The sequence below is a fragment of the Meles meles genome, chromosome 11 (assembly GCF_922984935.1).
Source record: "Meles meles chromosome 11, mMelMel3.1 paternal haplotype, whole genome shotgun sequence".
NCBI lineage: Eukaryota > Metazoa > Chordata > Mammalia > Carnivora > Mustelidae > Meles > Meles meles.
In genome coordinates this window covers 98,117,640-98,133,494 of record NC_060076.1, presented here as the reverse complement: position 1 = coordinate 98,133,494, position 15,855 = coordinate 98,117,640, and the positions used below count along the sequence as shown (strand labels likewise).

The 15,855-nt window shown below is 54.3% G+C and overlaps 1 long non-coding RNA gene across 1 annotated transcript; it reads right to left on the bottom strand.

The window, feature by feature from the left end:
- Nucleotides 1–11,697: 11,697 nt before the first annotated feature.
- LOC123952515 lies at nt 11,698–15,294 on the bottom strand. Its single transcript, XR_006820677.1, has 3 exons — nt 14,859–15,294; nt 13,514–13,708; nt 11,698–12,897 (listed from the first exon to the last, which is right to left on the bottom strand). It is a non-coding gene; the product is annotated as an uncharacterized LOC123952515 (long non-coding RNA).
- Between the last annotated feature and the right edge of the window lie 561 nt (nt 15,295–15,855).

Sequence of the window (15,855 nt, the reverse complement as noted above, 5' to 3'; positions counted from 1 at the left end):
ACTCTGACAGGATTTATTTTGTCCCTGGAGTGTTGCTGTCTCTTGTAATCAGTCTGGTTAGTGGTTACTGAGATTTCTCTCCATCTTGGTCCTTGATCACCTTCCGTCCCATCTGCTCACGGTTTCCTTGCCTCTCCTGTCCCATCTTGTTAGATTAGCTGACTCCGTGAGTGCTCCTTCGGCCTTGAACCTCGTCAGACTGTTCCTGTTTTATTTGTAGTTTCCCTGGAAATTAAGGCATGCCCCGCTAACTCCGCAAATCCGAATGTGATCCAACCTTTCCCCTCCTTCCTGGGCAATGCCCAGACGTTAGACTGTTGTAGATGTGCTTACCCCTCTCCTGAATTAACAGTTCAAGTCCGACTTGTTTTGTTCTTCAGTCCTGTAGACGCTGTGCCCACTGCTGCAGCCAGGCGGTGTCGTTTACGTCTGCTTGTGTGTTCACCTTCTTTGTTCTCTGCTCTTTCATCCTAGACCCGTCCTTCTGGACCACCTTCTTTCTGCCCGAAGTACCTTCTCGAGAATGTCCCTCAGTGGGATTGTGTCGCTGACAGATTCTCCTCTCTTAGTTCTCATTCGTCTGTAAATGAGGGAAATTCACCCTCATTCTTGAAAGGTACTTCTGCTGTGTTTCTAGGTCGCCAGCGATGCCCTTGTGGCGCTTGAGTATGTCTTTCTTCTCCAAGTTTCTGATGGTTCTGTCACCGTGCCACCTGCCATCGTGTTTAGGCAGTCTCTCTTTTTGCACTCAGGATGACATAAGACGCACGTGTCTGGATGTGATCTGTTCTCATTGATCATGCCTGGGATTTGCTAAGCTTCTGGAGTCTGGATCTACTCCTGAGTCTGAAGAAGTCTCCCTGTTATATTTTCAACTACTGCTCTGTTCTCTCCACTCACTCTTCAGAGCTTGGACCAAATGCTGGTTGGAACTTCTCACCTCACGCCTGCTATGTTCATCCTCTCTGCTGTATTTTCTAGCATTTTCTCTCTCCATCCTGTTCTGATTTGTCTTATAATTCTCCCTTCTGTTCTGCGCATGTTCCTTCCAGTGATGTCCGTATGATTTTTATTTCCGGAAGATCTGTTTGATTATTTTCTGGGTACGGCATGCTGCATTTTCCCTGCAGTTATTAGGGTTGTCATTGGCCTTATTTTACAAACTATAATTTGTAATTTTTTTTTACATTTTAACATCTCTGAAATGGATATATGTATGGAAATTAATGTTTTATAATTCCTACCAGCCAAAAAGCAGCTATAGGGATCACTGATATGCGTACGAAATGGAAATTAGCAACTGGCGTGAAAGGGAAAAAGCACCTGTACGGTGGGCAGCTACGAAGCAGGTGCGTGAGGGCTTCTTCTCCGGCAGAGGCACCAGACGGGCAGCAGCCGCTGCCGCTGAAGTCACCGTGTGACGAACTTTCGGTAAACTCACACCGTGCGCGGCCTGTGCGCTGCTGCGCAGAGCGGACGAGCAGTGCGGGACGCGGGAGACGAGCCGCCCGGCCTTGGTCGGGGCTTCGCACTGAGCCCACACCTGTTCCTGGACGCGGGACTCCCTGGGCGCTACGGCTTGCCTCCGCTTCCCCTCGCTGACTCCCAGCAGCGCAGCTGGCACAAAGCCGCTCCCTCGAACAGAACCCGTCCGTTAGCTCCCAGTGCTGGGCGTCCAGGAGTCTGCTGGGCACGGCCGAGCCGGGTTCTCCGCCGAGGGTCTCCTAAGGCTGGAATCAAGGGGTTGGAAAGGGCTGCGGTGTCACCTGAGGCTTAGGCTCCTTTCGTAGCCCTCCTGGCTGTTAGCAGAATTCCTCTCCTTGCAGCTGTCAAACTCACAGGGCTGCATCTTCAAGGTCAAGGGGAACGTCTCTCTGACATGAACTTAGTGGAGAGGGTTCGCTTGATGATGTCAGGCCCACCGAGGGCCGTCTCCCTTCTCATTCACTCGGAGTCAGCTGATGCGTGCTTAGCCGAGGGAGCTGACGGTCCCTCTCCTTCTCACTCCTCCTGCCCAGACTCAGGGGAGGGGATTTTCCAGCATTTGTGCGGCAGGTGGCAGGGATCTTCGGGATCTCTTGGAATCCCGCCTGTGAGACGTTCCTACCAGGAGCTGCCCCAGGCCACAGGGGTCCTGCATGGCTCGTACAGTTTGTGAGTGTGTTTATTCCCGTCATGCACTCAGTGACCGTGGACCTCACCACAGGTTAGACGCAGGGACCACGGGGTCTCCTGAGAGACAGTCCCAGGCCAAAATGTCATTTGCCCACGGTGTGCCCCAGCTCTGTGCTGACTCCCATGGTGGGGGGACCAGAGTGGTCCCAGGAATTAGCCTCGATGATCTCTGACTTCGGGTGTTTGCTCTGCCCGGGGCGCAACGATTCTAGAATCGCCCACAGAGCTCTGCCTCCCAGCGTCCCTGGCCCAGTCTGCAGCTCCCTTCCGCGCTCGGTGACTGTGAAGCAGCCTGGCTTCCAGGCTTCTGGGTTCTGAACCCCAACCCCGTCCGTTTGCCTCACAAGCCCCAGGGGTGGTAACTTCTCCTTGCGGTTCCGACCTCGGAGCTGCCTCGCTGCTTGCTTTTTGCCTCAGTGCTCTGATGCGTGTTTAATCAGGTCTCTGTTGTAGAATGACTTTACCACATGGATGAACCCGGAGGACATGTGGAGTAGAATAGGCCCATCACAGAAGAACGAACACTGCACGATTCCACTTAGATGAGGGATCTGCGATGGTCACCCTCGCAGAAGCGCACGGCGGGAAGTGGTCACCGCAGCTCGGCGGGGGAGGAGGAATGGGAGATGTCAGTCGATGGCGTAGAGCTTCAGTCTTGCAAGATGAGTAAGTTCCAGAGATTCGCCGCCCAGCACCGTGCCTGTGGTTACTGATACTGCGCTGGGCTTCTCGCGTTACTGTTTTTACCACAGCAACGAAAAAGAGGCATCAGGAAGCTTCTGGAGGTGACGGGCACGTCTGTTGCCTTGGTGTGGCTTCCCAGCCTTGTGTCAGATCATTTACGTTAAATACGTGCATCGGCGGTATATCAATCAATTACACATAAACCAGGCTGTTTAAGATAAATTAATAAAATAAAGTGTCTGTTGAAATAACTGGTACATGGTGTGCCCGGCTGGCTCAGTTGGTTAAATGTCCAACTCTTGATTTTGGCTCCGGTCATGATCTCAGGGTCGTGACATTGAGGCCAGCGTACGGCTCCACACGGGGCATGGAGTCTGCTTAAGGTTCTCTGTGTCCCTCTGCCTCTGCCCTCCCCACCGCCTGTGCACGTGCGCTCGCTCTCTTTCTCTCTCTTTAATAAATCCTTAAAATAAAATAGAACAAAACAAAACGACAGACACAGCTCCCAATTTCCTGACTGGAGCCAGACACATGCCCAGCGTTCTCTGCGCAATGGAGCGGGGACGCGAGCTCCGCCGTATTTGTACAGTACACCGCTGAGCGGAAAGACAGCTGGACACACTGTGCCCCGTGGGTGACACGAACCAGCGCTGCGGCCGACAGCAAGGCCCCACCACCTGCCGTCTGAAGAAGGACCCTCCACGGGCTGCCACCGCGTCGCAGGAGGTGAGGAAGTCGGTTCCCGAGCAGCAGGACGCCCCGTGGGGAGGAAGGGCTTGCCATCCGGCAGCCAGCGTCCCGGGGTCAGCCAAGCCTCCAGGTGCACCCGGGTGCGGGCCCCACAGCCGTCCCGTGCCCTTCTCTGTGCGCGTGGCACAGTGCACCACGTGAAATGTTTTGTCGGTTATTTTACTCGAACGACGAAAACGACTTTTCGTCCCACATGAACTTGCAGCCTTGTTTCCCACCACACCCGGGTCTCCCGGGGGCTTGCGGGAAGCCCTGGGGCCGCTCACCGGGCAGGTGCGACAGCGGTTTCAGGGCAGCAGCACAGTGCGGTTCGGGAACGTCGGGAACTTCTAGAAGGCGGCGGAGCCGCAACGTCGGCGGGCGGGGCACCGAGGTCCACGGAGGGTGATCTCGCGTCCTCTCGCAGGCTCCCTGGAAGACAGCGGCAGACGTGCTTTACGCAGCAAACTAAAACTAACATTCAGGCCTTTTTGGGTCTGAACCTATTTAAAATTCTTCTCAGCCTATATTTTTCAGAGATGGTCTGATTCCTCATGTGCTCATATTTAAATCGAATGTTTCTATTTATTCATCTGAATTAAACACATTTACTATATCTTAGAGCTCTGCTAAATTACAAGGAAAGTGCGAAATAAATGATCCAAGTTTTCACGGATTTAACTCCCGTGTGTCATACCTTTGTTTTCTCTTTCCCGAAAGTATTACATTTAAGTAAAACGTAACACATTTTGGAAAGACCCAAGGGGATTTCAAAAACACGGTCATGCAAATGATGGCTGCTTTTTCTGTGTCTGCCTGTCCCCTCTCCGGGAATCAATGTCACACTGCACCCCACCCCCCAGGCTCTCCCTCTGTCTCTAAAATTAATAACCTTAAAAATAAAAAGGGCACCACCTGCATACCACCGCACCAGGATAACACCTGGAAATTCAGCATTGACACGCCACCGTGAAACCACTGACAGGGAGGGGGAAATGACGTTCTACCTTCAAAAGAACAACAGATTTTTTCACAAACATTACGAAACGGAGAAAACGCATAACGGAGCAGCTTCGTGGACACAGCGCCAGCTGGCGCCTCTGCAGCCGGTTGGGGACGGGCTTCCCACACGGAGGGGGGCCTGCCGCCCGCGTCGACGGGTGACTGCGGCCAGCTCTGCGGGGGGACGTGGAAGTGGCGGAGAGAGCAGGTCCCGAGACTTCTCGGCACAAGGAAGAAACGCCTCCCGTCCACGCGAGGTGACGGGTGCGGACTGACCGGCGGTGGCCGCCGTTGCCCCCTCCCCGTGAGGCCCTCGAGCCAGAGGCTCGGGGCTTGGACGGCGCTGTCCACCGGTGGACCTCGGTACGACTGGGAACTGGGGGTCAGAATGTCCCCCACACGGACGGAACCGCACGACGTCCTTCCACAGACCACACTGGAAGAAATGCCACAAGGGAGTTTTGAGTCCCAAGGGAGGGACCTGCAGACGGCGGGACAGGGACAGACGCAGGACGGCTGCCGTGTGGGAGACTCTGCGTCGGCACTAAGGAAGCGGGGACAAGCTCGGGCTCCACGTCGCAGGGGGCCTGGAATGAATGACGGTGCGGGAGCTGGACGGGGTTGGGGCTTCGAGGTCCCACACGGTCCGTTATTTCTACAATCCGCGCAGATGGGGAGTCCAGACCTGAAAGTGAAACAGCGGAACGTTTACAAGGAAAATCATGACGTCCTGAGGACAAGCGCGGTCGTGGCATACCCTGCCGCGCCAGTTCTCTCCGTGCGCCTCCTCGGGACGAGCCACCCCCGCCCTCCTGAGACGCGCACAGGACGCACGTGTCCGCCCGCCCGACCTGCAGGCCGAGCCCCCGCCGCCAGCGTTCACGTCTGAGCTGACCGGTGCGACGGCGCCCGGGCCCAGCTCCTCCTTTCCCGCTCGGGCCACAGACAGGCGGCCGGCTCCGGAGAGACAACCCCACGCAGGAAGCCCCGGAAAGCTCTCGCATCAAAAAGCAGACCGCAGACGTCCCCGATGTCTATTCCCTCCCTTGTAACTCATATAAACCGTCTCTGGGAAGAGAACGGTCCAGCCTCGTGGTCTCCCCGAGGGACAGCGCATCCGATCTATCTTTTCTGTGACGAAGGACAAACGGCCGGAAGGCCTGTCCGGCAAAGCAGTCTTCCAGCGGCACGCTGCCCACCAGGCGGGCTTGTGTCCCCTTAACAGAATCCCAGACCATTGTCAGGGGAGCTGCAGCCGCACTGGGCTCCAGACCTGGCCTCTGGCCTCCAGTCCCCAGCAGCCCCACAGGCCCCGACACACCTGTCCAGGCTCTCCTCCTCCACGGCCTTGTCCCAGCCGACCTATTTGCTTGTGTCTGTCCCCTTCCACTCTGTTTGTCCCTGTTCACGCCCTCCGGTCCCTGCCACTCCTCCCTATCCCCCCTGCTTCCTTCCCGCAGAGTTTCCTGTCCTTCCTGTCTCTTCTGAACCATTGTTTTCTGTTTCTCTGGTCCCTGCTACTCACCTGCTCATCGATGGAAGAACATTTATTGAGAAACGTGATAACGAATGTTGGCGAGGACATGGAGAAATTGACACGGCCGGTGGGAACGCACCAGACACCAGCTGCTGTAGAAGAAGGCCTGGCAGGAGAGATCTCGGGGAAGACCATGGGGTAGGAGGCCCCGGGAGTCTGTCCCCCCACCTAGATGATACTTGCACAGACAGGATCTGCCTGGTGTGGCCGCTTTGGAAATCTGGTGTCTATTGAAGGCTTGCAACCTCCAGGAGAAGGCTTAGGTGGTAAATTGCATTCAATTTTGAGCAATTTTGGCTCTTAACACGGTAGCAACTACCCATTCCCTACCCCCAGCCATGTGGCGGGCAGCTGTGTGTGTGTTCCTGAAGCAGCACACAGTTTGGGGGACATAGAGCAGCGGAAAGGGCCCCATCCTCCAAATACGGGGGATCTGTGCTGTGACCACCGAGGGCTGCTTCTCCTCACAGAGGCGCTGACAAAGAGTTCTTGTTTTCCTTCCCCAGTGTTGCAAACCCTCTCCCCTCGGGTTCAAGAGACCTCCAGCGGATTTCAAGGACCAGTTCCATTTTATTTCCCCGTCATTTTTTTGCTCTTCCCCTTCAGGAGCCAGATACTAAAGACTAGAACATTCCAAAAGAAATGGACATGCAGGGGAAAGTAGACCGCGACCATGTCTGCCCCGGGAAAGGCTCAGGGAAGACCCAAGAAGATGTTATGTTTATGCTGCAAGCTGATCCTTGGCACAGAGAGGCCACAATTTAAAAAAAAAAAAAACTTTTTTAATTAAAAATAGCAAACCCTGGGGAAAGAGGAAATTCTAATTTCCAGACTTACCACATTGTTAAATTCAAATGTCTGGTGGTCAACAACAATAAAACATAGCAGACGTACAAAAACCAGGAAAGTGTGCCCCATTCCAAGGGATAAAGTGAGCCAACAGAGTCTGTTTCTGAAAAGTAGTACCTATTAGACAAGGACTTCAAAACCATGCTCTTACGGCTCTCAAGGCTGCTCAAGAAGCTGAAAGAAGACTTGCATGAAGTCAAGGAGGCTGCGTGCGGATGAAATGGGAGCATCGAGGCAGAGACAGGAAACGTACAGAGAAAGCAAAAAGAAACAGCGGAGCTGAAAAGTACAGTAACTGAGATGGAAAACGCAGGAGAACCCCTGGGAGACAGTGTCAGGCCGGCAGGAAAGAGTCTGAACTTGAAGACAACACTCGACATCAGGAAGGCTGAGAAACAAAGGAGAAAAGATCGAAGAAAAACAAGCAGAACCGGAAGAAATTTGGCACCTTCAAGAGGGTTGACACATGTGTCTTGGAAATCTCAGAAACAGGAGAGAAAAGAGAAAAGGGCAGAGAGAATATTCAAAGAAATCATGGCTGAAAAATTCAGAATTTGAAGAAAGACATGCACATAAACATCAAAGAAACTCAGTGAACTTCCTAGTGAGATGAACTGAGGGAGACCCCAAGTGAGACACATTGTAATCACACTCTCAAGAGCTGCCAACAAAAAGTCAACACAGGGCAAGGAGTCCCTGTAAGGCTGCAAGAGATTTCTCATCAGAAACCTGGAAGGCCGGAAGTATCATGTTGATACTCAACGTGAGAACAGGAAAACCGTCATCCAGAAATCCCGTATCTGGTTCAAGTGTTCTTCGTGAGTGAGGGAGCAATCAAGACATTCTGAAAGAAACAGCAGCTGGAGGGCTGCGACTAGACCTTCCCCACAAAAAAAAAGGTCAGCAGAGTTCTACAAGGTGCAGTGAAGGGTCAACCAGTAACTCAAAGCCACGTAGAGAAATAAAGATTTCAATAAAGGCAAATGTATGGGCAATTATAAAAGCTGGTGAAGTTCATTGTCCCGGGACAGGCTCACCGAGAGCCTGGGACCTAATCCCGGGGCTAGAGAACACCTCCCCTCCCCACACACCCCACGACCACATTACTAAAGCCTGTTTCTGGGCGTTCCTTCTGTCCAGCGCATCATGCCGAGCTGTCTAGAAAAAACCACGAGCCTTCGGAAAGGCAGAGCACACAGTTTGGAGAGACGGGGAGCCTTCAGAACCGCACTCGGGTATGGCAGGGCTGTTGGAAGGATCAGACGGGGGAATTTAAAACAACTCTGGTGATATACTAAGGACTTTCACAGTAAAGTGGACAGTACGCAAGAACATATATGGCAGTGTCAGTGGAGAGGTGGGAATTCTAAGAAAGGTTAAAAAGAAAAGCCAGATGGGGCGCCTGGGTGGCTCAGTGGGTTAAAGCCTCTGCCTTCAGCTCAGGTCATGATCCCGGGGTCCTGGGATCGAGTCCCACATCAGGCTCTCTGCTCAGCGGGGACCCTGCTTCCTCCTCTCTCTCTGCCTGCCTCTCTGACTAGTTGTGATCTCTCTCTTTCAAATAAATAAAATTAAAAAAAAAAAAAGGAAAAGCCAGAGATCAAAAACATTTTGACAGAACTGGGGCTCACTTGTGACGGGCTCGTTGTTGACTGGACACGGCCGAGGAGAGAATCTGTCTCTGAGTTGGGAATGCGAACATAGCGACTCCCAAACTGAAAATCAAAGGTAGAAAAGACCGGGGAAAAGTACAAAAGAACATGCAAGGACCGTGGGACAGCCCCAGGGCTGTGACACACGTGTCACCGGGACATCAGGACGAGGAAGAGACAAGGGAACAGCAGCAAAATCTGAGGCCCTCATGACGGAAACACTCCCCAGATTATCACCAGGCCCCGAAGCGCAGATCAGGAAGCTGGGAAACAAGTAGACAAATGTCCAGAACAACGACACTTACACGTGTGAGAACGGGGAGGAAATAAAGACTTTCTCAAACGGAAACTGAGGGAGCGTGTTGCACGCCGCCCTGCATCATGAGAGACATTAAGGAAGTGTTTCAGGGAGCAGGAAAACGAAATAGGTCCGAACCTCAGATCTGCATAAAGAAAAGAAGAGCATCAAAGAAGGAATAAGTGAAGGTAAACTACAAACTTTTATTTTTCTTATTCTTTTTTTAAGGATTTTACTTATTTGGTAGAGAGGGAGAGAGAGCACAGCAGGGGAAGCTGTGGGCAGAGGGAGGAGCAGACTCCCCGCCCAGCAGGGAGCCAGACACGGGCTCCACCCCAGGACCCCGGGATCCTGACCGGAGCTGAAGGCAGATGCTTAACGATGGAGCCACCCAGGCGCGCCTGCTCTTCTGATTCTTAGTTGATGTAACAGGGAGCATTTTGTTCCAAATCATAACAGCCACTCTGTGTTTGACCGTGTATTTACGGATGGTTATGGAGGGGAGAGTGGAGAAACTCTTTCCATACAACCCAAGAATCATGCTCCTTGGTATTTACTCAAATTATTTAAAAATCTGTGACCCCAAAATCTACATATGGATGTTCACAGCAGCTTTATTCATAATTACCAAAGCTCGGAATCGACCGAGTAGGTGAACGGATGGATAAGCTCTGTTGCATCCAGACGACGCAGGGTTATTCAACGCTAAGAAGAGACGCGCCGTCAAGCTACGAAAGGACAAACAGGAAACGCATACGTGTATCACCAGGCGACGGAAGGCAGTCTGAAAGGGGGACGTACTGTGTGATTCCAACCCTGTGACATTCTGGAACAGGAGAACTGTGGAGACAGTAAACAGACCCGTGGTTGCCAGAAGGGGACAGGGCACGATGGGCAGAGCCCAGAGAATTTTTAGGGCAGTGAAACTATTCTGCGTGCCACTGCTCCTGCCGGGGTCAAAACTGCCCCCGCACATTGGTCTGAAGCCGTAAGAGGACTGTGGACGTGGGGTGACTGTGATGTGTCCCTGTAGCTTCCCCGAATGGGATGACCGTACCACTCTGGTGGGGATGTTTGTGGTGGGGGAGCACGGGGCATCTGGGAAGTACCTGTACGCTCTCCTCGGTATTCGCCGTGAACCGAAAATGGCTCCCAAAATTAGTTCGTTAATTTAAAGAAAACGCAAGCACAGGGAACACAGACATGCACAGTTATCTCTGTGGCGATTTCACGGCTGGTTTTCCCTCTCAGGGGTGAGGAGCACGTGTTTTAGGGTTAGGGTTATTCGGTACATTCCTAACCGCCTTCCAGCTTCCTCGGGGAGTCTAAAAGGCGTCAGAACTTGCGTGTCAACAAGCCTGGTTTGGGCTGGGAAAACCTCTTACCGCCCCTAGAAATGCAGTTCCAGGATTCAGATCTGCATTTGACCAGAGGACGGAGCAGGGAACCCAGTGTTCAAACAGGCAGCCGTGCAGGCCTCGTCAGTGCGGTTGTGCAAACCCGCTGTTGGGAAAGCCAGCCCAGAGGCGTCTGGCAGAGGAGCACGTGATGTTGTCAAACTTGTCCTGCTCCTTGCAGATCCAGAATGTTTGACTCCAGAAACCCAGCACTTAATTCTCATCGAGATACGCAAGAAGGCACGGGACACTCCCACCTCCCTGGCCCTCACCCTTCCCCACCCAAACGAGATGCACTCTGGGCTCGAGCTGGCATTGCCACACGCCTGGCACACACGTTTGGAATGAAGAAAGAGTGGTTCTGAACTTCCTTCAGTCTGTGACAGTCTGACAGCTCGAGGTTGCAGAAAACGCAGCAGAGTTTCACCTTAATGGAACCCAACTCAGTCTGGATTTGCGACGAAGGAGCAACTTCCAGGCTCCCATATGGGAGGGTCTGGGCCTCGCCTGTGTAAGGCAGTTTGTGCACGATGGAGAAGGAACTGGCATTCCAAGTGGAGAAATGTGGGCATGGGGAGGGGAGCGGACAGGGCCTGCGAGGAGCTCAGAGCCCCCACGGGCCACCCGCAGCGTTTCCCCGGTCCCACCACACTTCTCAAGGCTCCTCCCCAGCACCGACGGATCGGGCCAGGTTACATTCCAGTCGGCTAACCCGGGGTGACGCTAGTTTCAGGGGTTCGATCTAGTGACTCAGCACTTCCACACGGCACCCCGCACCGCTCACAACAAGCACACGCCCGGGGCGCGAGTCGTTTTGGACAGATGGCCGTGCTCTGTCTAGATCTGCTTCCTGAAGGACGCCTGCCAGTGGCCCATCTCGGCCGCAGCGTGGGCCTGGCGGCCGCATGGCCACCCACCAACCCCCCAGCGGGATCCGAGCAGCCCCGCCTTCTCCTCTTCCCTGTCACCAGGGACTGTGACTGCGTGTGCGAGGAGGACAGCGCCCATCCCTCCGCCCACGCTCTGTCCTCCCCGAGAGCCTCTCTCCCCACCCTGGGTCTCCTCCCTCGCTTCCTCCGCCACCTCTGCCCCACCAGCCGTCCAGCGCACGCCTCCTCCAGGAGGGGCTCCCAGCAGCGCGAGCTCAGTTCCCCGTTCCTCGTCTGAAACCCTGCAGGCCCCGGCGCGTACCCTCTGCTGCGGCTGCTGAGGCGGCTCTGAGCAGCTCCGAGAACAAGCTCCTGGCGCCAAGTCTGAAGCATGCTGCGTGCTCAGAAAGGAGCAGTCAGACTCAGTTTTGAAAATAGCACAGAACATGAAGCCAAATAAAAGGAAAATGTAAGGTTTGGGGTAGAAATTTTTCATTTCAAACACCAGGTTTTTCCAGACACAGTCGCACCGGGAGGGGACTGCCCGACAGATCAGGAAAGCAGGCGCAGGGCCTTGGCAACTAGCCTGAGTTCACACAGCAGCACGGGGGCCCTTGGGGTGGAGCCTGTCCCCGTCAGCCACTCCACGCCCCTGCTGTCCCCGACATGACGCCCACATCTTGGAGGGTAAGGAGGGTCCCCAGTTAAACATCACTGTCTCTGCTCTAGGCCCAGGGCCAGTGGTGATTTCCAGCTCACCGTACGGTCTGTGTCCCCGGAGCGCTCCCAGGGCTCCCCCCAACAGCCCGGCACAAGGACAGACCCCTGGCCCGCCACACACACGTGCTCTCCCGTGTTTACACTTTCCGCAGTTCCAAGTCATTGTTCGGTTGGACTCCTCTGACCCCAGTGGCTCTCTGCTCATTTTTAACTTTTTAGGAAATCAGATTCCATATTGTTTTTTCCCGTATTGTTTTGTTTTGGAAATTCTATCTCTATTACATTTGGTTCCCTTTGGAAGAACAGAGAGGGTCCACCTGGACAAGCAGGTACAGTTCTCAGGAGGCGGAGGGAAGTGGGGGCCGATGCCAGGCCCGCGTCTGGCCCGACTCAGGAGCGGCCCGCCTTCACTCGGAGGAGGAACATCCCAGGACAGCCACCTCGGTGAGGCCCCCGTCGGCCAGTGCTGTGCCGCGTGTCCCCACCGGCACATTCCCGGGCCACACAGGGCTCCTTGGGGGCCTCACGTGGTTCGGTGAACCTTCAAGAGATGTTAGGCCCTCGGAGCATTTTCCACATTCCAGATGCTTCTCTGATACGGCCCTGGGGCCCTTCGTAAATAACTCACCCTGGGCGCACAGCGACATTGAAGGTCACTGCTCAAGACTCTCCACTGAAACCAGAGCAGTCATTTGACTGAGCCTTTACATTCTGCCTGGTGTAGGGAACAGAGAGATTCGTTGAGGATCTGGGGCTTCTGGCCTGGGTGGCACAGGGCCTCAGACCGGGGTGGCCTCTGCCCCAGGCCCCCAGCACCGGCCTGTCCATCGCACAGCAGCTGTCCTCCGCAGAGGACCAGAGAAGAATCATCGTCCATGACCGGCCACCCAAAGGCCAGTGACGGGTTAGGGGTCCTGGCTCATGGGACCCACTCCTCCCTGCTTCTCCGTGCCTCACTGGGTCACAGCAGGACCTCGGGAAAGACCTGCTCATAGAAAAGGCAATTGCGTCAGAGCACAAGGTAAACACAATGAAACAAAGCATGTCCTCCTACAACCCAGTCTCCTCTTTCACAAGCCGGGTATCCTGTTCTCCTAACCAGCTGGGAGATGTTCAGCAAGTCCCTCTGTCCCTCCTTCTGGTGCTGAGGAGTTTCACCAGAAAAATGACTGAACTTGAACTCAAAGGCCCTTCAATGCCCCGCCATCTGGGGTGCGCCAGCCTGCCGGTGGCCCAGGGGCCAGGCGGGGACAGTCCCGTGTGCTGAGTGCTTAGAGCCACCCGTGACCTCATTTAACCCCAGTTCCCGAGGGAGATACTAATGCCCCCATTATGCAGATGAGAGTACAGAGGTTTAGAGGCGGGGCCTAGAGCCGGGGAAGTGCAGTGTGGTTCCAGCCTTGAACCCCATGCTCCAGGCGACCTGTGCCGAGAGGCGACCTGTGCTAGACGCTGGAGCACCAGCCACGGTGGGGCAGCACCTGCCAGGCCCCGGCCACTCTTGTCAGCCTCTGCAGGTGCCACCTGGCATAATTCTCATGGCAGCACATTCCCCCTTAACCACTGAGGAAACTGGGGCACAAAGATGTTCAGCAACTCACCCAAGGTCACACAGCCAGTCCATGTAGGAGCGGGACATCCATAAGGAGAGTCATCCAAAAGTCGAAAGATGGTAGGATTCTGTCTTGTCCTTACATGTTATTTGTGGTGTCCCGAGCTGAGACAAAGTGCACCAAGCGTAAAGTAAACTCCTGTGTGAGCAAAATTGTCCTCCACGTGGACAATTTCAGGGTACCCTGTTGAAGTTTTTCAGGATTTAGGATCCAAAATAACTTCTTAAAAGCACCTTCAGTACTGACACTGCACCAGCGTAAGGCGGTGTGGGAGAAGATGAGGAGGAATCCCCGTTGTTCAGACATTTACTAGCTACTCACTGAGTTGTGGTTACTTGTGAGCATGGCGAGAGGAACGGCCACAGCTCATGTCTTTGGAGACATGAAGGCAGACATTCATCCGGACACGCACACCTCTGTAATTCGGTTTTATTACATGAAACTGAGGAATGCAGAGTTCGGAGACAGCATGGAACCCCGGGGGGTTCTCAGGGGGCAGCTCCCTGAGAAAGTGGTGTCTGAGCTGCCAACTGAGGCGGGCAAATCCCAGACGTCGGCTGGAAGAAGGAGTGCGCCGGGGACAGAGCACACCTCTCAGGGGCAGGAGCCAAGACGCACAGAGGGGAGGAAGGGAACAGCCAGGGGGAATGGGGCTCAGAACACAGGCCTGGCTAAAGATGGGGCCTGATCTAATGAGGCAGACACTGGCACATCCCGTCCCACCCCCCCCCCCCCGCAAAACAGAACCCCAGCTGACCCAGGCAGTGGGCAGAGACCCCTTGATCTCAGTGAGGACAGACCGTAGACCCAGAAGATGACTCGTGACTGGTTGGCTAGTTCTAATCCCAATAAAGTATAAAGGGAAGAATGCTAGAGAACTCCTGGGAAAACCCGGTTTCGAGAAGAAACCTCAGTGCTCAAGAGGACCTTTGTCCTGCCTCTCTCGTCCTGATTGCTTGTGACCGTGTGGCACCGAGGTCATCTGGAATCGGCCACCTTGCTATGGATGGCTCAGTGGGGAAGAGAGTCTGGGTCACTGATCAAATCCTGGAACTGCTTCCCCCAGGCTCCCTGTATTACGGGGTCATCACGCGCCATCGTGGGAGTCATGGACAGCCAGGTACCCTCTTCCTCACAACTGAATGCAGCTTAAACTAATTTACATGGGAGGCATTCATCTCGGGGATGCGCTCTTAAGCCACAGCCCACCCTGGAGCTCAATGACATGAACACCTGCGTGTTGTTCTCTCTCATGGCTCAGCGGGTTGACTGCCCACCTTGCAGGATGTTGCAGGCACAGGGAAGCTGGGGCTGTGGTGTCCTGAAGGCTCACCTGGGCTGGGCACCTGAGGCGGCTCACTGGCAGGCTGCTGGCGGGATCTGAGCCGGCACGGTCCGCTGTCGCGCCCACACGTGGCCTCCTAAGTGTCTTCAGTGTCTCACAGTGTGGTGGCCAGCTGCCTGGAGCGAGTGCTCCAAAAAAGAGTATTCCTAGAGGCGCAGGCACCAACAGCAGTTTTTATGAGGCACTTTCAGAAGTCCCACAGCTTCGTTGGTCAAAAGCAGACGACAGAGAAAATCCAGACTCAAGGTGAGAGCAGCAGGAGGTGTAATTCCGTGCCGCGGCCGTCTCTGAAGACGCGCTGCCGCACCACAGCATTTGAGGCGACGGGTGCTGTGGTCAGATGATTGCTGTGTTGACTGGGTTGGAGGAGAAACCAAATAAAGATAAAATGAAGGGGCGAGCAAGCTGGATTTAGAGGGTCGCAATTAGCTCCCAATGTCCTTTCCGTCCCTGTGTTGTGTAGCCGTGAGTCTCCCTTCTCAGCTCTACACTGACTGAGTCAGGAATGGGCAGACCTAAGCTGCTGTGGGCCAGGGAGACTTGGGCAGAGCTCTCAGGATCCCGAGAGAGCTGGTTTCTTGCTGTTAAAAAAAAAAAAAACACCAGGAAACCCATCTCTCTTCACCCAGACATGAACGTGAGATCATTCAGAACTGATTACCACTGACTGGGGTCTTACGGCCAGCAAGGAGTCGAGTAGTGGTCTTCAAACGATCTTGCTGTCGGTCTTAAAAAGTAGGGGATCTGTGGGTGATGGAGCGGAGTTCTCGGAAGGACTGGTCTCCAGTGGCTTTGTTGATCCACAGAACCGGAGCTCTCCGGGGACGACCTGCACCGAACTTTTAAAATTTTTCACAAATGATTTGGAGAGCGTCACTGCATAAATTCTGCAAGGCTACAAGTATACTTAGAGATGCGAGAGCAGGTATCCAGAGGCCAAGGGATGGGAGTGGAAGTGGGACCCGGGGCAGAGAGGGAGACGTGA